The sequence below is a fragment of the Lithobates pipiens genome, unplaced genomic scaffold, assembly GCF_037356315.1.
Source record: "Lithobates pipiens isolate NorthernLeopardFrog02 unplaced genomic scaffold, aLitPip1_a1.2 Scaffold_18, whole genome shotgun sequence".
Lineage (NCBI taxonomy): Eukaryota > Metazoa > Chordata > Amphibia > Anura > Ranidae > Lithobates > Lithobates pipiens.
Genome location: NW_027507758.1, coordinates 569,894,142 through 569,922,042, shown reverse-complemented (window position 1 = coordinate 569,922,042; position 27,901 = coordinate 569,894,142). Strand labels below are relative to the sequence as shown.

Sequence of the window (27,901 nt, the reverse complement as noted above, 5' to 3'; positions counted from 1 at the left end):
ATCGGTGATGTCACAAGGGGGAGGGACCACCTGATGATCAACCGGGTGGCATTGCCCCTTATGCTGGCCATACATTATACAATTTTCTTCTATAGATTTCCTTTAGATTTACAAAAACCATATAATATGAGGTCAAATCTAAACACTTTCAATTTGTGTGCAATAAGACCCTTGTACCACACAGTTGAAGGTAAATCTAAAGGAAATTGAATAAGAAAATTGTATGGTGTATGGCCAGCTTAAGTTTATTTAGCGGCAGGAGGTGGCAGAGGTGGCAGGAGGCAGGTCTTCAGATCTGTAGTAGTGGCAGGCATTGTGATTGACAGTGGACCTACACCAGGGGAATTTTTTTTAAATGTTTTTAATAAATGGCTGTTGAGGGCATGTGGCCTGGTATGGTTCGTGGAGGGGGGGGGGGGCTGTGCTCATTCACCCCCCCTTTCCTGACCTGCCAGGCTTCATGCTCGGATAAGGGTCTGGTATAGATTTTGGGGGCATCCCCATGCATTTAAAAAAAAATAATAATTGGCGTGGGGGTTTCCCCCAAATTCTATACCAGACCCAAAGAGCCCCCCTCCCCCAAGGCACCAACCCCCCCATGTTGAGGGCATGTGGCTTGGTATGGTCCAGGAGGGGGGGGGCGCTTGCTCGCCCCCTCCTTTCCTGACCTACTAGGCTGCGTGCTCGGATAAGGGTCTGGTATGGATCTTGGGGGGACCCCCACGCCATTTATTTTTGGTGTGGGGGTTCCCCTTAAGATCCATACCAGACCGAAGGGTCTGGTATCGTCTTGGGGGGAACCTCACGCAAATTTAAATTTTCGCGGGGTTCCACCCTCAATATCCTTAGCACACAAGTCACACTGCAAGTCGGATCATCTTGATCCGACTTCTGGTGCGACTTCTATTCAAATCAATGGGCTCCCATAGGGAACCATTGATTTTTGAATAAAGACAGAGAAACGCGGCTGAAAGCTAGCGCGGCTTAACATGCATTGAATTGAATGCAAAACAGGGAAAAAAACGTGTTTTAAAAAAAACGTCCATGTGTATGAGGCCTAAAAGTTTAACTTGGGTTCAGTGTTGCATGACCACGCAATTGTCATTCAACTGTGACAGCACCAAAAGCTGAAATATGGCCTGGGCAGCAAAGGGTTGAAAGTGTCTGGTATAGAAGTGTTTAAACAACAAATTTAATGATGTATTAATGATTACAGAACTGTGTTATTTTATGTGTTGCTGTCTGCCTGGAGCCTAGCTTTAAGTCTCTCTTTATTTCACAGCTGTTCATTCAACCCAGGAGAAGGCCACCACTGGACCGAGGCGGAGTGAGTCTGCCAGAAAGGAGGTGAGTATTGCAGGCAGCCAGAGATAACTTTCTTTTTTGTTTTAAAACTTTCTGGGGGGGGCTACTTTACAAGAAAAAATGTAGAGTGCTGGATTTGGTCTTTAAAGCTGAACTCTGGATTGTTAAAAAACAAAATACCCTTGCAGTGCACAATTCCCTACCACCCCCACCTCCAAGGATTAAATGCTGGTTAAAGTGGTTGCAACGTCAGAAGGTTTTTTATCTTAAAGCATTCCATGCATTGAAGCGGAGTTCTTGCTTATACCCCCCCCCCCTTACCCGGGTACCATACATGGGGGGGGGGACCTGTTTTTGACAGGTCCACTTTCCCACTTACGGAGATGGGCTGCGGCCCGATCTCCTGGAAGTCCGGCTATCCTCCTCCTTCCCCAACCTCCAGGCCAATTAGAAAGCGCAGTGCACTTCATTCATGCACAGTAGGGGACCCGCTGTGAAGCCGAAAGGCTTCACTACCTGGTTCACTAGGCTGTGGTGCTGAAAGGCTTCACTACCTGGTTCCCTTAATAGGAATAGTGGCAGCAGCACCCAGGAGTCGATCCAAAGGTCCCTGGACAGGTAAGTGCCCTAATATTAAAAGTCAGCAGTTACAGTATTTATTATTTTTTTTACCCAGGCTGGACTTCCTTTTTAAGATAAAAAACCTTCTGTGTGCAGCAGTCCCCCTCAGCCCCCCTAATGCTTACCTGAGCCCCATCTCGATCCAGTGATGTTACAGTGCAGGAGTGTTTCGCATGCCCGGGACTCTCCCTCCTCATTGGCTGAGAAGGTAGCACGGCGCCATTGGCTCCCGCTGCTGTCAATAAAACTCAGTCAGCCAATGAGGAGAGAGGGGGGACACACAGAGAAACGGCTCGGGTTTCCCCATAGCATAGGCACTCGGTGGGGGGGGGGGGGCAGAAGAACCTGCGAGGGTCCCAAGAAAAGGAGGATCTGTACAAAACCACTGCACAGAGCAGGTTAATATAACATGTTTGTTCTTTTTAAAGAAAAAAAAAATACTAAGACTTTAATATTATTTTATTATTATACAGGATTTATATAGCGCCAACAGTTTACGCAGCGCTTTACAATGTAAAAGGGAGACAATACAGTTATAATACAATAAAATACAAGATAATTAAGAGGGCCCTGCTCAGAAGAGCTTACAATCTAATAATATCACTTTAAGTCTAGGGGTAGAGGCAGGGGCTGCTGATAAGGCAGAACAACTGGTCCTGTTGTACTGGGCCCAGGCCTCATCAGCTAAACGGGGGCCCAGGGCAATTTTATTGTTAATTTCTGCCTAAATTATTAAATGGATTTCACCAAACCACATTCCCACTCCTACTTGCTTATGTAGCAAGGTCCCTTGCCTCCTTTAGTCTGATGAGGACCTCCAGGACCAAAGATAGCTGACATCCCTCTGTATGTGGAGGGTTGAAAGGCATAGTGGGTGCAAAGCAGTTAAGAGTCATTGCGTGACAGACACTTCTTGAGTGCATTTCTCTTTCATTTCTCTCAGAACTTTGGGAGAGAGGGTTAGGGCCAGGACACCCTTAGGTAGTTGCAAGATTAATTGGCAGACTCCGAGACTTCAGCAGCCAGATGTGCCCGGGATAGGCTCAATGTCCAGCCTAGCATCCTGGGGCCCACGACACACGTCCACCCAGACAGCCTTCCAGGTGGCACAGCACCCTGATCACATGACTCCACCCAAATATATAGGTTTGCCCAACAGGCCAAGGGATTTAAGAAAACCCCTGCCCATTGGCTGAGAAACCCCATATACCCATAATCTGACCTTGCATTGCCCTTCTCATATGTAATGCCACCAGTTACCCAGCCACCTAGTGGCAAAACAGAGAAGTGCAGCAATTACAGACTGAGGCCGCGTACACACGGGCGGACTGTATGGCCTACTTAGTCCGCCGAAACACATTTCAGCGGACAGTCCGCTCGTGTGTGGGCTTCAGCGGACTTTTTCAGCGCGCAGTCTGGCGTACTAAGTATTTCGGAATTTCCATAATTCTGTCCGTCATACTTTGGTTTCAGCGGACAATCCGCTCGTGAGTAGGCTAGTTCGACGGACTAAGAATGGCGCATGCTCAGAAAGGATTTACACAGCGGAAGGTTGCATTGCTGTGTATTGGACTTCCTATTTCTAGTCCCGTCGTACGCGCTGTACACGTCATCGCGCAAGCTTTCGACGGACTGTTTGTGCATCCGTGTGTGGTCAAGTCCGTTCATTCGAAAGTATGACGGACTGTCCGTCGGATTGTATGACGGACTAAGTAGGCCATACAGTCCGCCCGTGTGTACGCGGCCTTAGAGTGAAATCTATTTATCCTCAACAATTAGCCAAGGCAGCGATACCTGGCAGGTAAATTTAGGAGCAACCCTGCCTAAACATCATGGTGCTACACATACTTTACTTAAATTGCTTAAATTACATTTCTCTGGACCCAATCAGGTCAATAGAGGGGCAAAGGAGGTAGGAATTTTTTATCTATTTTTGGGGCGCAGGGAGATAAGTCAGTGCCACCTTTACGTTGCATTCCAGGGGGGCAGGAGGGGTGTAGGTGGGGTGTACCCCGCCCCATCATTTCTAACAGCGGCCCTGGCTATAGGTCTAATGGGGTAATAACTCCTTGCTCCGGGGCTTTCCTCTTCTCTTAGATGCTTCAGGTCGTGGTTGGTCTCTACATTACACTTGATGACATCAGCATACTGGAGCGCCCCCAGATTGAAATTAGTTTTAAATTCTCAGCAAATTCCCATCATTTCTAACAGCGGCCCTGGCTATAGGTCTAATGGGGTAATAACTCCTTGCTCCGGGGCTTTCCTCTTCTCTTAGATGCTTCAGGTCGTGGTTGGTCTCTACATTACACTTGATGACATCAGCTTATTCCTCTACCCCCAGATTGAAATTAGTTTTAAATTCTCAGCATTTTTTTTTTTTTGTTTAACACACTGAGCACAATATGTTATTCTAGGTCTTGCAGTTTACAATGCGGCTGGCTCCTGCTGTCTAAGTACTGCTTCTCTGAACTTCTGGTCTTCACAGGAAAGAGATAACAGTGGGCAGCGTAGTCTGATAGCTTGAATAAGGAACAGGGGAGGAGGAGAGCAGTGCCTTGTCATGCTAGGTTATGGGGCTGTGTGGTTCTTTTGATGCACACAGTGTAGGGAGATGTGGCTCTAGTTCCTGAATGCAAAGGATGTCTCCATAGGATGCTGCAAAAGAAAGGAGCCATCCTGAAAAAGGAAACCTGGGGCAAAGATCATGGCATCAACTGGAACATAGGTAAGGATTAAAAGAAGCTGCACCCTCAGTAAGTGATGAAATCAGCTGCTGAAAGCAGCAAAGTGGCTAAATGGTTAGCACTTCCAACTGGCAGCACTAGGGTTGTCAGTTTGAATCTATGGCACTACCTACCTGGAGTTTTCATGTTCTCTCCATGCCTCTGTGGGTTTCCTCCCACACTCCAAAGACATGCTGGTAGGTTAATTGGCTCCTGTCTACATTGGCCCTAGTATGAGAATGAATGTGCATTAGTGACCTGAGATTGTAAGCTTCTTGTGGGTAGGGACTGATGTGAATGTACAATGTATATGTAAATCACTGCATAAATTGATGGCGCTATGTACAGTAAGTACCTGAAATAATAATAATTAAATGAAGGCTTAAGCCCCGTACACACGAGTGGACTTTTCAACATCCAAAGTCCGACGGACTGATTCCGTCAGACTATTCGATCGTGTGTGGGCTGCAACGGACTTTTGACTCGCCAAAGTCCGAAGGACTTTAGAATATGGAACATGCTTTAAATTTTTCCGAAGGAACTCCGCCGGACCCGGTCCCTTCGAAAAATTTGCTCGTGTGTATGCTATTCCGACGGACTAAAACCGACGCTAGGGCAGCTATTGGCTACTGGCTATGAACTTCCTTATTCGAATCCAGTCGTACGTCATCACGTTCGAATCCGTCGGAGTTTAGTGTGATTGTGTGTGGCCAAGTCCGCTCAGCCGAAAAGTCCGTCAGAACTCCGTCGGAACTCCGGCAGAACTCCGAAGGAACTCCTTCGGAAGTCTGTCGGACATAAGTCCTCTCATGTGTACGGGGCTTTAAAATTACTTATACAAGCATTTAACTCTTGCAGTATGCAAGAGAGGGGGTCACTACATGGCGAGTTTTTTCTGCTTGAAATTAGACTTTAGGTTTCCTTTAGACAGCAGCGTTTACCACCCTCTGAAAATCGATCTGTGTTGGAACACTTTTCAGGGGGTGGTGGAGCAACAGCCGGCCGGGGGTGCGTTCATGAGGCACTGTTGACGCCAGTTTTTGTTTTTTTTAACTGCGCCAATTTTACATTGTGGAACCCATTGATCTTAATGGACGAGTTTGGCGTCCGTGCTATCTATCAAACTCTGCAGCCTGAGTTAAAAATGCCACGGCCTGTCAGGTTATAAAGTTAGTACTCCAGTGGGTGCCCGGTGGGCAGCAAAACTGCAGCTAAGCTGCCTCTTTTTTTTTTTTTTTTTTACAAAAACAGGGGTGCTTTATTTCACATTGCCATTGTACAGAAGAAACATACACAAAATAAAATATATTGACTTACATCGTCAGTAAAATTCAGCACAGAAATGACCTCATCAGGGGATGAAAAATTTCACATAGAGCAGACGCACATACCAGAGCAATTAAAACAGAGTGTAAAGATAACATGTAGCCCGAACCCCACACCCAGACTGTCTACCCCACGCTTCTGCTTATAATGCCGGCCAGTTAACCAGAGGTCCATGGGGACCAAACTTTATCAGACTTCCATGGGTATCCCCCGTTAATATACAGTATGTCAATTTGTACATAGGTACCAGGACATCGTTTGCACCGAGGACAGATGGGATCTCTATCCAGAAAGATTCTAGCAGGAGTATAATAGACCCAATGTAGGAATTTAGCTTATCTTTGGAAGATATTACCAGTTTGGGACCCTGTTCTAAACAACCCTCCTTATCCAAAGATGGAAAATCCATCCGCCAATATTCCAGCAATTTCTCAATTGTGGGTGAGTCAACAGTAAAGCCTCGTACACACGATTGGATTTTCCGCAGATGAAACCTCTGACTTTTGTCCAAATGCATGTGCCTGGATTTTGTCTTGCATACATATGGCAAGGAATTGTCGGCCAACAAACACGAACGTAGTGACCTAATATGTGGTTTTTCTTTAGCACCAACCTTTGGGCTCCTTCTGCTAATTTTGTGTTAGTAAAATTTTGGTGAATATTGATTCGCGCTTTTCATTTCACGCTTTTCATTTAGCGATTTTCAGTGAGCACTTTTCATTTCATTCTTTTCAGTTTGTTTCTGAACGCCCATTCGTCAACCAGACATGTTGCGGAATCGGAGGTGGTAACGCATTATTTATTATTGGCCTTGGAGTTATTGCTTTGACTCAAGTCCAGTCCAGGAACAGGAGGAGGAGGATTTTTTGGACCAAAAATTGGTTGTTTTATTAATCTTGACCAATTATGTCATATGCCTTTGCTGCGGGAGCTCCAGGAGAATAATCCAGATGATTTTCGGAATTATCTGCGGATGACGGACCCCTGCTTTCACCAACTCTTGGCATTGTTGACCCCCTATATTAAGCAGCAGGACACATGCATGAGGCTTTTATTTTATTTTTTGGTTGAATAATGATTTGATTTGGTATATTTTCTAGATTTTTGGATGTATAGAATGCACTTTTTGGTTCATTTCTATTGGCAGATAGCAAAAATTGTGGAGAATAATACTTGGCTATGTGTTTTACTTCAAATGACAGTTTGGGAGTAGGCAGTTATATTTAACCACTTCAGCCCCGGACCATTTTGCTGGCTTAAGACCAGACCACTTTTTGCAATTCGGCACTGTGTTGCTTTAACTGACAATTGCGCGGTCCTGCGACGTGGCTCCCAAACAAAATTGACGTTCTTTTTTTCCCACAAATAGAGCTTTCTTTTGGTGGTATTTGATCACCCCTGCGGTTTTTATTTTTTGCGCTATAAAACAAAAATAGAGCGACAATTTTGAAAAAGAAATGCATTATTTTTTACTTTTTGTTATAATAAATATCCCCCAAAAATATATAAAAAAAACATTTTTTTCCCTCAGTTTAGGCCAGTGATGGCGAACCCATGGCACGCGTGCCGCTGCCGGCACGCTGAGCCGTCTCTGTGGGCACGCCATGACAATTACACTGTCATCGTTAGTCCACTCCCGTGAACTACATTTCCCACAGTCCTCTTGGGATAGCGGTGACGTGTCCGAGTGGGCATGGTGCATGCTCCGAACGCTGAAGCCACGCCCCCCGTTCTCAAACATCTGACGCACCTGTTGACGTGCCTGCGTGGGAAATCTGACATACGGACACCACCGGAGCCTGACCCCGCACTGATTTCAACAACTCAAATGTGAGTGTTATAACCAATTGCCGACCGGGCCATAGGCAAAAGATGGCTTATTCTGGTAGAGCGTCCATGGACGCCCTCCCAGAATCTTTCTCCCACGCGCTCTACAGTGCGAGGGGAGAGGGGAAGAGGGAGTGAGATGCAATGCTATGCCCATACTCTGCCCATACTCTGCAGTACCCTGCCCATACTCTGCAGTACCCTGCCAATACTATGCAATACTCTGCAGTACCCTGCCCATACTCTGCCAACACTATGCAATACTCTGCAGTACCCTGCCCATACTCTGCCAATACTATGCAATACTCTGCAGTACCCTGCCCATACTCTGCCAATACTATGCAATGCTCTGCAGTGCTCTGCCAATACTATGCAGTACTCTGCCAATACTATGCAATACTCTGCAGTACTCTGCCAATACTATGCAATACTCTGCAGTACCCTGCCCTTACTCTGCCAATACTATGCAATGCTCTGCAGTACTCTGCCAATACTATGCAGTACTCTGCCAATACTATGCAATACTCTGCAGTACCCTGCCCATACTCTGCCAATGCTATGCAATACCCTGCAGTACCCTGCCCATACTCTGCCAATACTATGCAATACTCTGCAGTACCCTGCCCATACTCTGCTAATACTATGCAATACTCAGCAGTACCCTGCCCATACTCTGCCAATACTATGCAATACTCTGCAGTACCCTGCCAATACTCTGCCAATACTCTGCCAATACTATGCAATACTCTGCAATACCCTGCCCATACTATGACAATACTATGCAATACTCTGTAGTACTCTGCCCATACTCTGCCCATACTCTGCCCATACTATGCAATACTCTGCCCATACTCTGCAATACCCTGCCCATACTATGCAATACTCTACAGTACTCTGCCCATACTATGCAATACTCTGCAGTACTCTGCCCATAAACTGAATAAAGCCTTTTTTAACTAACTTACTACTCTTAGAGCGGCACTGCTCTATCTAAAAAAAAAGGGGGGGGGATCATTATTAGTGTCATTGTGAAACGACTGTACGAATAGTTTTTTCTAAACTAAAACCTCGTTAGTCAGGTTTAATTGCAGTGTTGGCACTTTGAAAAAAATAAGTCGTTTTGGTTTGCAGTTTGGGCACTCGGGCTCAAAAAGGTTCGCCATCACTGGTTTAGGCCAATACGTAATCTTCTACATATTTTTGGTAAAAAAAATCGCAATAAGCGATTATTGATTGGTTTGTGCAAAAGTTATAGCGTTTACAAAATAGGGGATAGTTTTATGGCATTTTTATTAATAATTTTTTTTTACTAGTAATGGCGGCGATCAGCGATTTTTATTGTGACTGCGACATTATGGAGGACACATCGGACATTTTTGGGACCATTGTCATTTATACAGCAATCACTGCTACACAAATGCAGTGATTCCTGTGTAAATGACACTGGCAGTGAAGGGGTTAACCAGTGGGTGGCAGTGTAGGGGTTAAGTGTTCCTAGGGGCGTGTTACTAACTGTTGGGGGCTGGGCTTTCTTTTAGTGAACACTGATCTCTGCTCCAATCACATGGAGCAGAGATCAGCGTTACTTGTTGCTAGGCAGAACTGGGAGATGCTGTTTACATCGCCATCTCCTAGTTCAGCCACCCCGTGAGACGAAAGCGGGTATGCCCGTGGCGATCGAGTCCGCAGGACCTGCGACCGGTCTCACGGGGGTCCCCACCGGTACGCCGCTGGTGGCGTGCTCGCGATGGCAGGGCGGCAAATTTAAAGGGACATACAGGTATGCCCATTTGCCTGCCCGTGTCATTCTGCCGACGTACATCGGCGTGCGCCGGTCGGGAAGTGGTTAAAGAAATACAATCTAATATTGACAAGGAACACCAACATAATTTTATTTTTGATCTTAAAAACTACGGGATAATGGTGTTGTGATAACTTGCCCAAAAAAAAAAAGAAAAGAATAATAATATTATTCTTGATATTACTAGAAAATAAAAGCTTTTTAGAATGCGTTTGCAATAACTCCATCAATATCACCAGCAAAGCAGCTTCATTATTATGCCATTAAAGAAGAAGAGAATGTGCGCTGCGTTTCAAGATTTCATAATTTTCCACATCACAAATGTTAACTCTCCATTCCGAATGCTAGTTTACAAGACCAACTGCTTCTGGCTTGTCCTTGCTTCCGAGCATGCGTGTTTGTACTTTGGACTTTTGTCCGACGGACTTGTGTATACACGGTCGGAAAATCCGACAACAAACATTTGTCCATGAAAATTTTTAAAGCCTTCCATCCAACATTTGTCCGTGGAAAATTATCCGACGGAGCGTACAAACGGTCGCCAACAGCCTGTCATCAGATAGTTCCCGTCCAAAAATGTGATTGTGTGTGCGAGGCTTTAGGAGATCACCATACAAAGTGGAAAGAGATGAGATGAAAAGTAGGCGGATGCTCTATTTCACACCTTAGTAAATAGGCTGTGATATTTGTTGACATTGTCGGTGTCTGTGTACCTCACCTGGCCTTTGGTGGAACAGGTGGAGATGAGATGCTGGGTGGTCAGTCCCGTGCTAATTGGTGACAACTGCTAGTCATAGCCTTATGTGGGGGAGGGGTGAGGACAATCAAATATTCAGCAAGGACCTGTTGTCTTTTGTCACACAAATCATGATTACCCGGATCTCACTTTGTTTTTCAGTCGCTTGCTCAGTGTGGCCTCATATGTGTAAATGGTGAGAGGCTGGAAAAGTGTCTGGCATCAGTGCGTTCCCATGCCAGGGAATCCAGAGGTGCCACACATAACCAGCCATAGAAGTAAATGCCGTACTCATGTAAATGCCAATGTTTCTGTTCATGCAAGGTCTATGTATTTCTTACACATGGATTTTCTTGCTTTGAATAAAGGTGGCCACTCTCGTATTTATGTGATCATACCATCAATCATTCAAGTATCAAGTATAATGATCAAATCGCCAAACCAAAGATCCTCTTTGGCCGATTTATAATTTTATTATCTGATGTGTGATTCAGGCAAACCAATCGAATCAGCAAACAGTCTTAAAATGGTTGTAAAGGCAGACTTTTTTTTACCTTGAAGTGATAATAAACCACAGCATTTCAAGAAAAAAAAAACATCCCCTGCAAGGCCATGGCATAATGTGCTAGTGTTAGAATTAAGCCTTCCAGTGCCACGATGTCACTGCTGAGAGGGCTTCCGTCTTCACCCGGTCTTCCTACCGGGGTCACAGGCTCTGGCTGTATGAGTGGAGGGGTCCACAAAGACGTCACTCCCGCACATGCGTGCAAGAGCCGTCGGCTCTGAAGGTCTGGCAGGGTATGCCGGACTTTCAGAGCACATGCACCAATGACGTCACTGGCTGAATCCAGTGGGAATATCTCCTAAACACCTCAAGTTTAGGAGATATTGAATGTAACTTCAGGTAAGCCTTATTATAGACTTACCTGTAGGTACAAGTCCAAAAAAATTACTTTACTACCTCTTTAATGCACTCTCAGCATGACGATAGTTCTGTCCTGCCCCCGTCTCTTATACTTACCTGTGCCTGATCCAGTGTTGTACCCAGCTCTCTCCCTCCTCATAGGCTCAGAGACAGCCATTGGCTCGTGCTGTTGTCAATTACAGCTATTGAGGAGGTAGGGCGGGGGCCAAGCCGCATTCTGTGTGTCAATAGACCAGGGGCATTGCTAGGGAGTGGCTATTGGGGCTATAGCCCCGAATCTGGGGCCCATAGCCCCGAGTCTCTTGCTGCAGGGTTCCTGCCTATCCAGAGGGTTGCAGCTGCTGCGGCGGGTGGGCTGGCTGCATGAGAGAGGCGGAGGAGGGGAGAGAAGTGAGCAGGCGGATGAGCAGAGATGACATCTCTCTCCACCCGCTCTACATCAGCGCTCTTCACAGCCGGGCATCTTTAATTTGTGAGCGAAGTGCGGCGAGCAGCAGAGAGATGACATCATCTCTCACTGCACACCACACATCAGCGTACTTCCACCCTCACAGCATGGTGGAGTGGAGGTCACGTGCTTCCTGTCATCGTGAAGCTCCACTTTGCAGCCAGACCCCCTTGCTTCAATGTCGGAGGTGCGGCAGGGAGCAGAGAGATGACATCATCTCTCACTGCCCGCCCCGCATCACTGCTCTCCTGCTCTCACTAAATGGACCTGTGCTGTCAGCCTGCCAGCAATGCAGCGTCAATGCACATTTGGTGGCACTGGCTGGCATGGCAAGTGACAATACACATCAGTTGGCAAGTGACAACCCACATCTGGTGGCCAGTGATGTGGCAAGTGACAATTTGCAAATGGTGGCAGGAGATGGGGCAAGTTACAATCTGTAAATGGTGGCAGGTGACGTGGCAAGTGACAATCTGCAAATGGTGGCAGGTGACGTGGCAAGTGACAATCTGCAAATGGTGGCAAGAGATGTGGCAACTGGCAAGTGACGATCTGCAAATGGTGACAGGAGACAAGGCAATCTGCAAATGGTGGCAGGTGACGTGGCAAGTAGCAATCTGCAAATGGTGGCAGGTGACGTGGCAAGTGACAATCCACATCTACCTGCCAGGTGAAAGTGGCAAGTGACAATCCACATCTGGTGGCAGGCGACATGGCAAGTAACAATCCACATCTAGTGGCAAGTGACGGTGGCAAGTAACACGCTCCATCTGGTGGCAGGAGATGTGGCAAGTGACATGCCCAGGGCTCCCACAGATTTTGCAGTATGGTGAGTTGAACCACTTCATTATATATTAGAATGTAACAATAGAAATATTGCACTTCAATCACCCTGATACATATCAACCATGGTGACATGATGATTGAAGCGCCAACAACAGCCATAGCCCGTGAAAAATTGCATAGGTCTCCCCCCAACCACCCCCCTCCGCGGGCATGCAAAAAGGTTGGTGACCGCTGCTATGGGCTCTAGCCCCAGATCTTTTGCAAACATAGCAACGCCCCTGCAATAGACATACAGAGCGTGGCTCGAGAACGAGTTTGCATGAGTTCCCCCCTAGCAAGTGGCTTGCTAATGAGGGTACTCGGCAGGAGGGAGGGAGCAGGAGCATCGCCAGGGGACCCAAGAAGAGGAGTATCGGGGCTGCTCTGTGCAAAACCATTACACAGAACAGGCAAGTATAACATGTTGATTTGACCTGAGTTGTGTTAAAATGCATAAAAATGCATAAAAGTTGCATTTTAACACAAAACACGTCAACATAGAGCTGTTGTGTAAACAGGGCACATAAAAAAAAATGGACCTACATTTTGTAAGCACGTATTAACCACTTCAGCCCCGTAAGATTTTACCCCCTGCCTGACCAGAACACTTTTTGCGATTCGGCACTGCGTCGCGCGATGTTACAGTCAAATAAAATTTACATCCTTTTTTTTTTCCCACAAATAGAGCTTTCTTTTGGTGGTATTTGATCACCTTTGCATTTATTGTTTTCTCTATAAACTAAGAAGTAGCAACAATTTTGAAAAAAAAGCAATATTTTTTACTTTTTGCTATAATAAATAGCTCACAAAAATATATTAAAAAAACAATTTTTTTCCTCAGTTTGGGCCGATATGTATTCTTCCAAATATTTTTGGTAAAACAAAACACAAGCGTATATTGATTGGTTTACGCAAAAGTTACAGTGTCTACAAAATAGGGGATAGTTTTATGGCATTTTTATTATTTTTTTTATTAGTAATGGTGACGATATGCGATTTTTATTGTGACTGTGACATTACGGCGGACACATCGGACAATTTTGACACTATTTTGGGACCATTGTCATTTATACAGCGATCAGTGCTATAAAAATGCACTGATTACTGTGAAAATAACACTGGCAGGGAAGGTTTTAAACACTAGAGGGCGATCAAGGTTTGAAGTGTGTCCTAGGGAGTGATTCTAACTGTATGGGGAATGGGCTACCACTGACATGACCGTGATCACTGCTGGAGCAGTAGCCTCCTTTCATGTCACTAGGCAGAATGGGGAAATGCCTTGTCTAAATAGGCAACTCCCCGTTTTGTGTCTCTGTGACACAATCGCCAGGACACCGGCGGACATCAAGTCCACGGGTCCTGGTCACGCTGTACGCGGGCACGCCCTCTAGCACCGCCAATTAAAGGGGACATACAGGTGCCTTCAAACGATTTTATTATGAAAGTACAGGAAATTTGTTACAGAGAATACCAATGTCAAAAATAGCATTTATGGATACAAGGCCAATAGCAATAATGTAGTTGGTGTCGAAACAGGATAGACAAAAAACACTCAAGTTTACATATCCAACAAACAAGAAAGTGTCATTTCAAAAATAATACAGGCCAGATATGGTACAGAGGTGTCACCAAAGAGACCTCCATGAGGCATCTCCGGGAACAAATAGGATCATAGAATAACCAACATTAAAATAAACAAAGAAAAAGAAAACCCAAAAAAGAATAGAATGCCTTCGATGCGCTAGCTCAGTAATCTATCCAAGCCATGATGGTAGCTGTGTTCCATAGGCTACAAAACCATTGTTATTCCAGCCCTTCCTCTAGTGTGGGAGGGGACCCTCCTTGCATAAGATATAACCTCAATACCTGTCGCCCATGTGGGTCATGGGTCCTTGATTCTGGATGTAAGGAGGAGGGCCGCCCACCCACTCCATTTCCCATCAAATACGTACATGGAATCCAAGAGAGTATGGTGAATGCGCTCCATTAGTCTAATGGACTCCATGCGGAGAATAACCTGTGACCATGGCACCAAGGGGCTCTTCCAATTCAGCGCTACCGCCCACTGAATGGCGCTGAAGAGAGTATGGATCAGCCTTTGTTGTGGACGGGGGACTCCTGGGACATCAGCATAGAGAACACACATCTGGTACGTAAGCGCAATAGAGGTGCCAGCGATCCTCTCGACCAATACGGAGGTCTTGGCCCAGATTTGCTCCAAGGCTTTACACTCCCAAAAGGTCTGAAGGAGCGTGCCTCTATCCTGACATCCCCTAAAACAGGAGGCCGACACCAGAGGGAACATCTTATGCAGACGGTCAGGGGAATAATACCACCTGGTATGAAGCTTAAGGGCCGATTCCTTGAGCGAGTACATTTGTGCATATTGTCAACCATAATCTCCCAGTCTTCTACAGAATATACTTGAGCCACCTCCGCCTCCCAGCCCAACATTGCCACAGACTTAGGGGCCACCTTGTACTCATTAAGGTGTCTATATAGAGCAGAGATGGTGCCCCTATCCCTGGCTGCCTCCCCACATTATCCCTCGAACAGCGTCTTCCCAGCCCCTCGTAGTTCCTGGAACAAAGTGGAGTAGAAGTGTCTTATCTGGAGAAACTGATAGTGGGCCGACCTATCTAGATTGTGTGTTTGTTGTAAATATGCAAAGGAGCAAAAAGTAAAGTTCTGTAGTAAGGAGTCTAGTCGTGTAAGGCCCCGTGCAGTCCACCTACTAAAGGATGTATCTTAACGGAAGGCTGGGGGGAACCTGGGCTCCCCTATGAACTTGGAGCCGCATACACCTGTTGATAGAAGGAGGTGAAAATCTGCAACACCTCCCTGGGGTGGGAGGTGAGATTACCATCCCTGTTCCTCAACTTGTATACATGAGTGGGCTGGAAATGCTGCTTGAGTTTCCTAGCAAAGGACATAGAGGCAGAATTGTTGTTTAAAAGGAACCGTGCTTTGGCCCATCTAAGGGATTTTTCAGCGTGTTCTGACAAAATGGTGTCTAGGGTCCTCCGTTTGTCATTAATCTGGTTTAACACATCCTGGGATGGGGAATGGCTATGTTGATGGTAAAGTTTATGGAGGTCTAAAGTGAGCTGTCGGGCTTCAAGTGCTTTCTGTCTTTTCCTGGTCGTGGAGATCTCTATCAGGTATCCCCTCATAACTGCCTTATGGGCTGTCCAAAGGGTAGTAGGGGCAATGTCCTCAATGTCGTTTAGTCTAAAGTATTCCGCGAGGCGTTCAGTCAATTGCTCGCGCACCACAGGGTCCATAAGGAGGGAATCATTAATGCGCCAGGACCTGTCAGCATATGGAAGGCCTATACTGGAGAGATGGCAGGATACAATGTGATGGTCCGACCATGGGCAAACATGTATGTTAGAGGAGGTGGAGTTCGCAAGTAAAATGGGGGTGCAGAATAGATAGTCCAAACGTGAGTATGTGTCATGGGGGTGGGAGAAAAACGTGTATTCCCTGGAGCCTATATTATGCGCCCTCCATACGTCTGACAGCTGTTGGTCCTTCAGTGAGTTTAGGAGAGACCTAGGAAACGCGTTACTGGCCTGGCTATCACTCGACCTATCTAGCTTTGAATGAGCCACCAGGTTGAAATCCCCCCCCCCCCCTATTAAAGTGTGGGAGGAGTGAAATTTTTCCAGAATTTGGAAAAAGCTCTTGAAAAAGGTAGCCTGTGCAGAGTTAGGGGCATACACAGAGGCCAGGGTCAGGGTCTTGTCTTGTACAGAGAACCTGGAACAATACTGTGTTTTTTATAAATATGGCCGCCCCTCTGGTCCTGGACTCATAGGTCGAGTAAAAACATTGTTTGTAGGATTTGTCAAAGTAGGAGGGATGATTACTAGTGGAGAAATGAGTCTCCTGTAAGAGGAGGATCTCTGCCCCTAAGGACTTATAAGTCCTAAAGGCCTTCCTCCTTTTTTGTGGGGAATTAAATCCCTTTACATTGTGAGTTATAATTTTAAGACCCATGAGTCAACCACTGAGAGAAGTTACCAAGATGAGAGGAGCTCAGGCCAAGAGGGGCGCCCACGTATAACATCAGCAATATAACTCTAGAATAGACAGCATCATTAACAGAGCAAAGAGCAGCAATACCATCGCTTACAATCACTAGCAATGCAGAATTTGCAGCATGTGTAGTAATAAAAAATGGCATCAAGGCAGTAGAGAAAAAAAATGAAACAAGAACAGAAACCAATAGAGAACAATAAGTGAAAATTCCTTAGCAACCTGAAAAATGTGCCTAAAAGTGACACTATACAGTCTTGGGGGGTGGGGGGAGAAAGGCTCCCCTCCACCCAAAGAAAAAAAATAATCTGGACCAAATGATCCAAAACTCCAACCCCGCGAGTCCAGCAGCGTATCACTCCATTCAAGGTTCTAGGCGATGTTACCTGCCAGCGGTCTAGCATCCTGGACAGCGTAGAGTCCTGGGGGAGCCCGCCGGGCTTAACGGGTGCGGAGTCAGGGGGGCAGGCCAGTGAGCGGAGCAGAGAATCGGCTTCCAAGCAGGAGACTTACTGCGTTGTCTAGCATGTCAGGAGGGACCGTGTAGAAACCAGCCGTGGGACGAACTTGTCTTCAGGTCCGACGGTCCCTTCTGGGGGGTGGGGTGGCCCAAATGGCGGAGTGGCGTGGAGTTGATGGCAGTCTTGGTAAGGCGGCGGCGTCCAGGAGGCCCAGTTTGACCAGAAGCTCCTTTCCCTCGGCGGGAGTAAGCACAGAGTAAGTCGTGCCGTTATGCGGGACTTGCAATTTAAATGGGAATCCCCATCTGTAGCGAATCCTTGCAGACTGTAGCACTGTAGTGACCTCTTTCATTCTTCTACGTTTATCCAACGTGATAGGAGAGATATCTGGATAGATTTGTATGGGTGTATTGTCTAGACGCAAATTCGGGGTGTTTCTCGATGCCCGCAGCACATCCTCTTTTACTAGAAAGTCCTAGTCCTTTAGACACAGAACTATGTCTCTCGGGGGTTTCTCGGGGGGTGGGGGGGGACGCAGGGCCCTGTGGATCCTATCACAGGTGAAAGCCATAAGCGGAGCCTCAGGGAGCAACATATGGAATAGCTTCTGGACCGTAGGCAAAGGATCCGTCACTGACTCGGGGACCCCCCGCACCCTAAGATTGTTGCGTCTGTTCCTATTGTCCAAATCTTCGATGTGCGCCTGGAGCTGGGAAACCGTTTCCGACAGCACCTCGTGGTCTTTACGAAGGTCTGAGCAGGCCAGAGAAAGTTCGTCGTGCTTAGTCTCCAGCAAATCCGTTCGGGAACCTAGGGCTGCAATCTCCAAGGAGAGAGTATTGGTAGACTTGTGCAGCTCCGACTGAAATTTCTGTGCCAGCTTATCATACATCAGTGTAAGGCTCTCATCCAGGTCAGCTTTAGTCAGGTGTAAAGAGTACTCACTGTCCACCAGGAAGTGTGCTGGGGAGGTTGCCGCAGCCCGTGGAGGAGTCTGTGCCTGCTTCTTCTGGGCGCCATCTTGAGCCATCCCGTTCTGTTCCCGCGCCCGTAGCAGATAGGTCGTCAGGGATTTCTGAGCCAGTGTGCTACGGCGATGTTTGGGTCTCGGCATGCGCTGAGTGTTCCGCCGGGGGTGCGGAGTGAAATCAGGCCAAAAATCTGTGCTAGAAGCCCCGGGGAAGTGTTTTTAGTCTCTGCGCTTCACGGAGCTCTCAGCCTGTGCGTCCTATCTCGTGCGCGCCGCGCATGCGCCCCCCGTGCACATGCATTTTTAAGAAGATCTCAAAATTAGAAGGCCTCTGGCTTTGAGTGTGTTAAACTACTAGAAATTGTAGACTACCCATTATTTTTAATCAGATCCGTGTCTGGTAGAATTGCAACGAGGGAAGAGAATATAATAAAAACTCACCACTGCTCGACCCAAGGTAACAATAACTCAGTGCGGGTTTCGCAGTGCTCGCTGTCACCTCCTGCCAGCCAGTCTTCCAATATAGAAACATAAAGTGGCAATCGCACTGCAGATCACAAGTTTTTTTAATTGTGTCACAGAAAAAAGTTACACATTAGATCCCAACGCTTACGCATTTCAGGCCTGTATGGGCCTTATTCATAGCAAGGTGGGACCATCAACACCATTACATAAATATTATCCACACCTAATTAAACTCTCTCCTTCCAGTGTAACCTCCAAAAAGTTTATTTCTTCTCTGTTGCTCTCCCACATAAATTGTAGATTATCCACATTGCCACAAATTGGGAGATGTTGCTTGTTTTCCCTTGCCAGATCACCAGCAGGTCATCAATATAGCACCCGTGTTATGCTGGAATTGATTACGTTCAGAGAAAATGAAAACCTTTTGTCATGTGCCTATTTTTGGCTATGAGGGCAAAAATGTAGTCCCCATTGATGCCCCAGAGAGCTGTAGGAAGTAAATCAGGTAAGGCACACCCTAGATCAGAGTGAATCTCCCCTTACATTAGGGTCCCCATCCGAGTAATCATTGGGGTTTGGGAAGTAGAAGGTCTGTCACCCCGTACACAAGGATCCCCGTCAAAGTAATCATTGGGCTTTGGGAAGTAGAAGGTCTGTCGCCCCTTACATCAGGGTCCCCATCAGAGTAATGATTGGGGTTTGGGAAGTAGAAGGTCTGTCACCCCTTACATCAGGGTCCCCGTCAGAGTAATCATTGGGGTTTGGGAAGTAGAAGGTCTGTCGCCCCTTACATCAGGGTCCCCATCAGAGTAATCATTGGGGTTTGGGAAGTAGAAGGTCTGTCCCCCCGTACACCAGGATCCCCATCAAAGTAATCATTGGGGTCTGGGAAGTAGAAGGTCTGTCGCCCTTACATCAGGGTCCCCATCAGAGTAATTATTGGGGTTTGGGAAGTAGAAGGTCTGTCAACCCTTACATTAGGGTCCCCATCAGAGTAATCATTAGGGTTTGGGAAGTAGAAGGTCTGTCACCCCTTACACCAGAGTCCCCATCAGAGTAATCATTGGGGGTAGGGAAGTAGAAGATCTGTCACTCCTTACACCAGAGTCCCCATCAGATTAATCATTGGTGTTTGGGAAGTAGAAGGTTTGTAACCCCTTACAGTAGGGTCCCCATCAGAGTAATTCTTGGGGTTTGGGAAGTAGATGGTCTGTCACCCCTTACACCAGGGTCCCCATCAGAGTAATCATTGGGGTTTGGGAAGTAGAACGTCTATCACTCCTTACACCAGGGTCCCCATCAGAGTAACTATTGGGGTTTGGGAAGTAGAAGGTCTGTCACCCCTTACACCAAGGTCCCCAGCAGAGTAATCATTGGGGTTCGGGAAGTAGAAGGTCTGTTACCCCTTACACCAAGGTCCCCATCAAAGTAATCATTGGGGTTCGGGAAGTAGAAGGTCTGTTACCCCTTACACAAGGGTCTCCATCAGAGTAATCATTGGGGTCTGGGAAGTAGAAGGTCTGTCACTCCTTACACCAGGGTCCCCATCAGAGTAATCATTGTGGTTTGGGAAGTAGAAGGTCTGTCGCCCCTTATATCAGGGTCCCCATCAGAGTATTTATTGGGGTTTGGGAAGTAGAAGGTCTGTCACCCTGTACACCAGGATCCCCATCAAAGTAATCATTGGGGTTTGGGAAGTAGAAGGTCTGTACACAGAGTCTGAGGATACTCCATTGGCACTAGCTGCGGGTAAAATCTCTTGTGGCTCACAGGCCATAGTTTGGAGAACCCTGGTCTACAGTCAAGAAAGTGTTTGAAAATCAGAAATTTGTCACAGGAACTAGAGATAAGGTGAACAATGGGAGAACATATTACAGTGACAACTATCTATGGATGGATTCACACCAACTGTCCTCTCTGACGCATACATGCATGTTACTCAGTATTGTGTTAAGTCAGCTTATTCAAAGGAATGGTCTGCCAACATTCTAGAAAAGGAAAAACAGACATGTACGATTTCCAACACAGCTGCACAGTATTGTGTTACTGTGCATTGTACACTGCGACACAGGTGAGTTATTATGCATGCAAAGGCTCATTGCCCAAGGTTACTGCCATGCATAGGTGTGAATCCAGCTTAAGGGCCAGTTTACACAGGAAATCGCACAGGAATGCACTGTGCATTTCTATGCAATTCACATGCAGTTCTGTGTGGTGCGATTTCAGCCCATTTATTTTGAATGGGCTAAAATTGCACCCCACCAAAAGTGGAAACTGTACTACTTTTGGAAACTCACTGCAACTGCATTGCATGATACTTCTGTACCATGGCACAGGCAAGTGCTAGTGCACTGCATTTGCAACCTGCATTTGGGGGTGTCATTAGCTTAATCCGCTAACGTGGATCAGGGTTACCAACCGCCAGTAGATTTACTGACAGTTTGTAAAAACCAGTGATTTTTTTTTACAACTGGCAGTAAATATCAGGGGCTGATAATTTCATGCTGTGTTGACTTTTTAAGTGTAAATCAAGCAAATGACTTTGTTATAGGTATTGTCAGTGTTTCTATATCATGTTTATACTGTTCAAATATTCACTGTGTTAGTTTTCAATAGGAGTTCTGTAATTTCTCAGGTTGCCAGTAAAAAATGTGCTCCGCAAGTGTCTTGTCTGTAAAAAAATGCTGCAGGAGGTCGGCAACCCTGACGCCGATCCGCTAACATCCACTGCTGCAGTTTGTTTTAATCATGGTGCACAAAACGCACATGGAATGCAGGTTTTCCATACCGTGTTCTGGTGTGAACTGGCCTTAAGTAGGAATATCCCCTTGTGTAACTTCTTGCTCTGTTCCTGGCTGGAAATCTCAAAAATAAAAGAAAACAAATAAAGAAATGAGCCTTAAAGTGGACCTCCTTTGAAAATGGAAGGTACTTCAGGGCCTAGTCCCACCATGTATTTGTGATAACGCATGGCACCATATAGTTACATAGTAGGTGAGGTTGAAAAAAGACACAAGTCCATCAAGTCCAGCCTATGTGTGTGATTATATGTCAGTATTACATTGTATATCCCTGTATGTTGCGGTCATTCAGGTGCTTATCTAATAGTTTCTTGAAACTATCAATGCTCCCCGCTGAGACCACCGCCTGTGGAAGGGAATTCCACATCCTTTCCACTCTTACAGTAAAAAACCCTCTACGTAGTTTAAGGTTAAACCTCTTTTCTTCTAATTTAAATGAGTGGCCACGAGTCTTGTTAAACTCCCTTCTGCAAAAAAGTTTTATCCTTATTGTGGGGCCACCAGTACGGTATTTATAAATTGAAATCATATCCCCTCTCAAGCGTCTCTTCTCCAGAGAGAACAAGTTCAGTGCTCACAACCTTTCCTCATAACTAATATCCTCCAGACCCTTTATTAGCTCTGTTGTCCTTCTTTGTACTCGCTCCATTTCCAGTGCATCCTTCCTGAGGACTGGTGCCCAGAACTGGACAGCTTACTCCAGGTGCAGCCGGACCAGAGTCTTGTAGAGCAGGAGAATTATCGTTTTATCTCTGGAGTTGATCTTCTTTTTAATGCATGCCAATATTCTGTTTGCTTTGTTATCAGCAGCTTGGCATTGCATGCCATTGCTGAACCTATCATCTACTAGGACCCCCATGTCCTTTCCCAGCCTAGATTCCCCCAGAAGTTCTCCCCCCCAGTGTATAGATTGCATTCATATTCTTTCCACCCAAATGCATTATTTTACATTTTTCTACATTGAACCTCATTTGCAATGCTCTAAAAAAAAGTACATGGACAACACAGTGGCGTGTTATTGCTCTGTGCTGAAACGCATGTCTGCCGAAAGGGGTGAATTTGGGTGCTATTCAGAATGCATGCATGGTGCAAATAGGCCCATACTTACTAACAGCCACCCCCACCCCCTCCCTAAAAAAGGCTTTCAAAATAAATTAAAAACAAAGCTTGCCCAATAAAATAAAACTAAAAATAATGCTTACATTGGCTTAACATGCACTTAAAAAGAACAGGAAAAAATTAATAAAAAAAAAATATATATATATATATATATATATATATATATATATATATATATATATATATATATATATATATATATACACTATTCATATATAATTTCCTCTTTAACATTTGAAAGTGGCTGTCTGCCCCCCTCACTATCACTGCTCACACGTTTGTTCTTTGTTAAATTGTTTCTGGTGATTCATTAACAATGTTAAAGGGTTTTTTGTTTGAACGTTTGCCTCTGGGTCCCCCCACCTGTTCTCAGCAACTGGCGTTCCTAGTGGTCTCTTTGTCATTGTGCGTACAATGGATTGCAATGTACGGCTCTGGCTGGTCACCTGCTCACGTATGGAACAGCTGTGGGCGGGGGGGTTGGGGGTCATTATTTCTCTATGACAGTCCTAATGGTTCTCCTATTTGGCCCTTTAAAAAAAATAAAAAAACACAGTAAATGTTTGGTATGTCTATGTATTTTCTACCAGGGCTTTCAAATCATATGATGATGCTTATGAAAACAGATCAATTGTATTCAGGACTGAATATATAGAAGAACGTTTTTGGCATGTTGTAATAGAGTAATAACATTTTCCTTAGTAAATATCTAAGCCACAGGTTTTCTTCATTATAAATAATATTGGCACCAAAATTACATATTGCATGTGGTTAAAATGTGATTATATATAAGTACATAGCTAGGCCATCTTCTTCAACCAATGGAAAAAAATTAAATAGAAAATCTCCATATACACAATCCTATATCCACAGTTAATCCAGAGGAAGGCAAGAAAAACCCAATGTATGATTCAATCTTTTCCACTGGGGAAAAGTAATTTCCTTCCTGATTCCCCCCCCACAAAGCAATCAGATATCCCCTTGGTCAACAATCCCCAATGTTATTACCTATAAATGTTAGTATTCAGTTACATTTTATGCATTTAAGAATCCAGCTCTTTTTTTTAAAAACAATCTACTGAGCTGAGCAGAACTAGTCCTTCGGGGAGTCTATTCCACAATTTCACAGCTTTTACTGTGAAGAAGCCTTTCCATATGTGAAGGTTAAACCTCTTTTCCTCCAGGTGTAAAGAGTGCACCTTTGTCCTCTGTAATGACCTGAAAGTGAAAAAGCAGCATGTAAGCCTCTATGAGTGCACAAAATTAGAAGATTTTGGGGGCATCATCATCCTAAATTGGATAAAAGTGAAGAATAACTAGGGGTGACCTCTACAAAACCCCCAGTAGGAAGAACAATGGACTATCTTGGTACTTAAAAATATTCTTGTTTAATAATTGGGTACCAAGATAGTCTACTGTTCTTCCTACTGGGGGTTTTGTAGAGGTCACCTCTAGTTATTCTTCTCTGAAAGTGAGTAACTCAACACCAAGTTCATTATATGGGCCACAAATGTATTTATACATGATGATTAAATCCCCCCTTATGTATTTATACATGGTGATTATATCCCCCCCTATTATGTATTTATACATGGTGATTATATCCCCCCCTATTATGTATTTATACATGGTGATGATATCCCCCCCCATTATGTATTTATACATGGTGATTATATCCCCCTTATGTATTTATACATGGTGATCATATTTCCCTTATGTTCTGCGAACAATATGCGGTGTTCGGGGAAAATTCGGAACACCGTTAAAGTCTATGGGACCTTAACATGAAAAATCAAAAGTGTTAATTTTAAAGGCTTATATGCAAGTTGTTGTCATAAAAAGGGGACATGTATCAATGAAAACAATTTTTAAAAAAACAGACTTTTTTTGGGAGCAGTGATTTTAATAATGCTTAAAGTGAAACAATAAAAGTGTAATATTCCTTTACATTTTGTACCTGGGGGGTGTCTATAGTATGCCTGTAAAGGGGCGTGTGTTTCCCATGTTTAGAACAGTCCCTGCACAAAATGACATTTCTAAAGGAAAAAAAGTCATTTAAAAGTACTAGTGTCTATAATGAATTGTCGGTCCCGGCAATACAGATAAAAGTCATTGAAAAAAACGGCATGGGATCCCCCACAGTCCATTACCAGGCCTTTTGGTTCTGGTATGAATATTAAGGGGAACCCCGAAACAAAATGTAAAAAAAAATGTGTGGGGGTCCCCCCAAATACGATACCAGGCCCTTCAGGTCTGGTATGGATATTAAGGGGAACCTTGCGCAAAATTTAAAAAAATAAAATGTCGTAGGGGTCCCCCTCAAAATCCATACCAGACCCTTATCCGAGCATGCAACCTGGCAGGCCGCAGGAAAAGAGGGGGGATGAGAGAGCGCCCCCCCCTCCTGAACCATACCAGGCCATACAAACTTTAAGCATTATTAAAATTGCTGCTCCCAAAAAAAAAGGCAGTTTTCAAAACTTTTTTTTGCATTGATACATGTCCTCTGGGGCAGGACCCAGGTCCCCAAACATGTTTTATGATGATAACTTGCATATAAGCCTTTAAAATTAGCCCTTTTGATTATTCATGTTCGTGTCCCATAGACTTTAACGGTGTTTGTGTGTTCTGCCAAATTTCTGCCTGTTCGGTATGTTCTGGTGCGAACCAATCCAGGGGGGTGTTCGGCCTAGTGATCATTTCCCCCTTATGTATTTATCCACTTCAGCCCCTGAAGGATTTACCCCCTTCCTGACCAGAGCACTTTTTGCAATACGGCACTGCGTCGCTTTAACTGACAATTGCGCGGACGTATGATGTTGCACCCAAGCAAAATTTACTTCCTTTTTTTTCGCACAAATAGAGCTTTATTTTAGTGGTATTTGATCATCTATGTGGTTTTTATTTCTTGCACTATAAACAAAATAAGAGTGACAATTTTGGAAAAAAAAACTATATTTTTTACTTTTTGCTATAATAAATATCCCCCAAAAATATATAAAAAAATAAGTTTAGGCCAATATGTATTCTTCTACATTTTTTTAGTAAAAAAAATTGCAATAAGCGTATATTGATTGGTTTGCGCAAAAGTTATAGCGTCTACAAAATAGAGGATAGATTTATCGCATTTTTATTATTCATTTTTTTAAATTAGTAATGGCGGGGATCTGCGATTTTTATTGTGAATGCGACATTATGGCGGACACATCGGACACCTTTGGCACTATTTTGGGACCATTGTCATTTATACAGCGACCAGTGCTATAAAAATGCATTGATTACTGTGTAAATGACACTGGCAGGGAAGTGGTTAAACACTAGGGGGCTATCAAGGGGTTAAGTGTGTCCTAGGGAGTGATTCTAACAGTGGGGGTGTTGTCTCGCTAGAACATGACAGATATCACTGACAGGGAGCAGTAGATCTTTGTCATGTTTCTAGGCAGAACAAGGAAATGCCTTGTTTACAAAGGTATCTCCCTGTTCTTCCGCTCCGTGACATGATCGTGGGCCCCCAGTGGACATCGAGTCCATGGGACCCGCGGGCACAGTCACGAAGTATGCGGTGGGCGCACGCATGCCCACAATGCCGCGATTTAAAGGGGACATACTTATACGTCCATTTACCCAGCCGTGCCATTGTGCCGACGTATATTGTCGTGTGCTGGTTGGCAAGAGGTTATATCCCCCTTATATATTTATACATAGTGATCAAATCCCCTAATGTATTTATACATGGTGTTCATAACCCCACCCTTATGTATTAATACATACAGTGGGGATCGAAAGTTTGGGCATCCCAAGTAAAAATGTGTATTAATGTGCATAACGAAGCCAAGGAAAGATGGAAAAATCTCCAAATGGCCTCAAATTACAGATTAGACATTCTTATAATATGTAAAAAAAAAGTTAGATTTTATTTCCATCATTTACACTTTCAAAATTACAGAAAAAAAATAAAAAATGCAAAAGTTTGGGCACCCTGCAGAGTTAATATCTTGTACTGCACCCTTTGGCAAGTATCACAGCTTGTAAACGCTTTTTGTAGCCAGCCAAGAGTCTTTCAATTCTTGTTTGAGGTATCTTTGCCCATTCTTCCTTACAAAAGTGTTCCAGTTCTTTGAGATTTCTGGGCTGTCTGTCACGCACTGCTCTTTTAAGGTCTATCCAGTGGCGGAATTACCAGGGTCGCACCAGTCGCACTTGCGACTGGGCCCTGTCATCACACCACTATGGAGGGGGCCCACCACCAGAAGGTTCTTCTGCTAGTTACCCAGAGGCAATGATGGATGAGTGTACTATCACTACAAAGCTGATCGCTCACCCAGCCTCTCCGCCCACGGAGTTTGCAGCTGCACCGTTTACAGTATTATCACAGCCACAGTAACTGCACAGTGGATCGCTCACCCGGAGCCATCAGGAGGCAGAAGCTGTATACTTTTGTCAGCCGACCAGTCAGGTAGAGTGAAGGGGGAGGAGCCAGGGGACGTCTCAGTAAAATGAGGAAACCCCATCTTCGGACAGTGTCCTAGAGACATGAAAAGGGATCCAGAGCATGGAGTATAGAGTCCTAAGCTGACACTGAAAGAGCAAGTGAAAGTGAGTAACAGATCCCAACCCACACCAATGCTGCTACTGATCCAATCACCCTCCAGCACTACCACTTCCCCCATACAGCACTGGCACTACTCCCATCCTACCCTACCACCACTGTCACACTGATCCCACCCACCCTCCCCAGAATCTGCCAGTGACCCCAACACCCCCCTCCCCAGCATCTGCCAGTGACCCCAATACCCCCCCTCCCCAGCATCTGCAAGTGATCCCACCCCCCCCCCCCAGCATCTGCCAGTGATCCCAACACCCCCCAACATCTGCCAGTGACCCCACCACCCCCCCCGCCCAGCATCTGCCAGTGACTCCAACACACCCCCCTCCCCAGCATCTGCCAGTGACCCCAACACCTTGCCCCCCCAGCATCTGCCAGTGATCCCAACACCCCCCAACATCTGCCATTGACCCCACCACCCCCTCCCCAGCATCTGCCAGTGACCCCAAAACCCCCCCTCCCCAGCATCTGCCAGTGACCCCACCACCCTCCCTCCCCAGCATCTGCCAGTGATCCAAACACCCCCCCAGCATCTGCCAGTGACCCCAACACCTTCCATCCCCAGCATCTGCCAGTGATCCCAACAACCCCAGCATCTGCCAGTGACCCCAACACCTTCCATCCCCAGCATCTGCCAGTGATCCCAACAACCCCAGCATCTGCCAGTGACCCCACCACCCCCCTCCCCAGCGTCTGCCAGTGATCCCAACACCCCCCTTCCCCAGCGTCTGCCAGTGACCCCACCACCCCCTCCCCAGCGTCTGCCAGTGATCCCAACACCCCGAACATCTGCCAGGGATCCCACCCCCCAGCATCAGCCAGTGATCCCAACACCCCCCCCCCCACTCAGCATCTGCCTGTCATCCCAACACCCCCTAGCATCTGACAGTGATCCCAACCA

The 27,901-nt window shown here is 45.6% G+C and overlaps 1 long non-coding RNA gene across 1 annotated transcript in view; it reads left to right on the top strand.

The window, feature by feature from the left end:
* Positions 1–1,281: 1,281 nt before the first annotated feature.
* The window catches only part of LOC143990280 (uncharacterized), a 39,423-nt gene continuing 12,803 nt past the window's right edge, over positions 1,282–27,901 (top strand). Inside the window, exon 1 of the long non-coding RNA XR_013277259.1 lies at positions 1,282–1,347. This is a non-coding gene — a long non-coding RNA (uncharacterized LOC143990280). The remainder of the gene's footprint in view (positions 1,348–27,901) is intronic.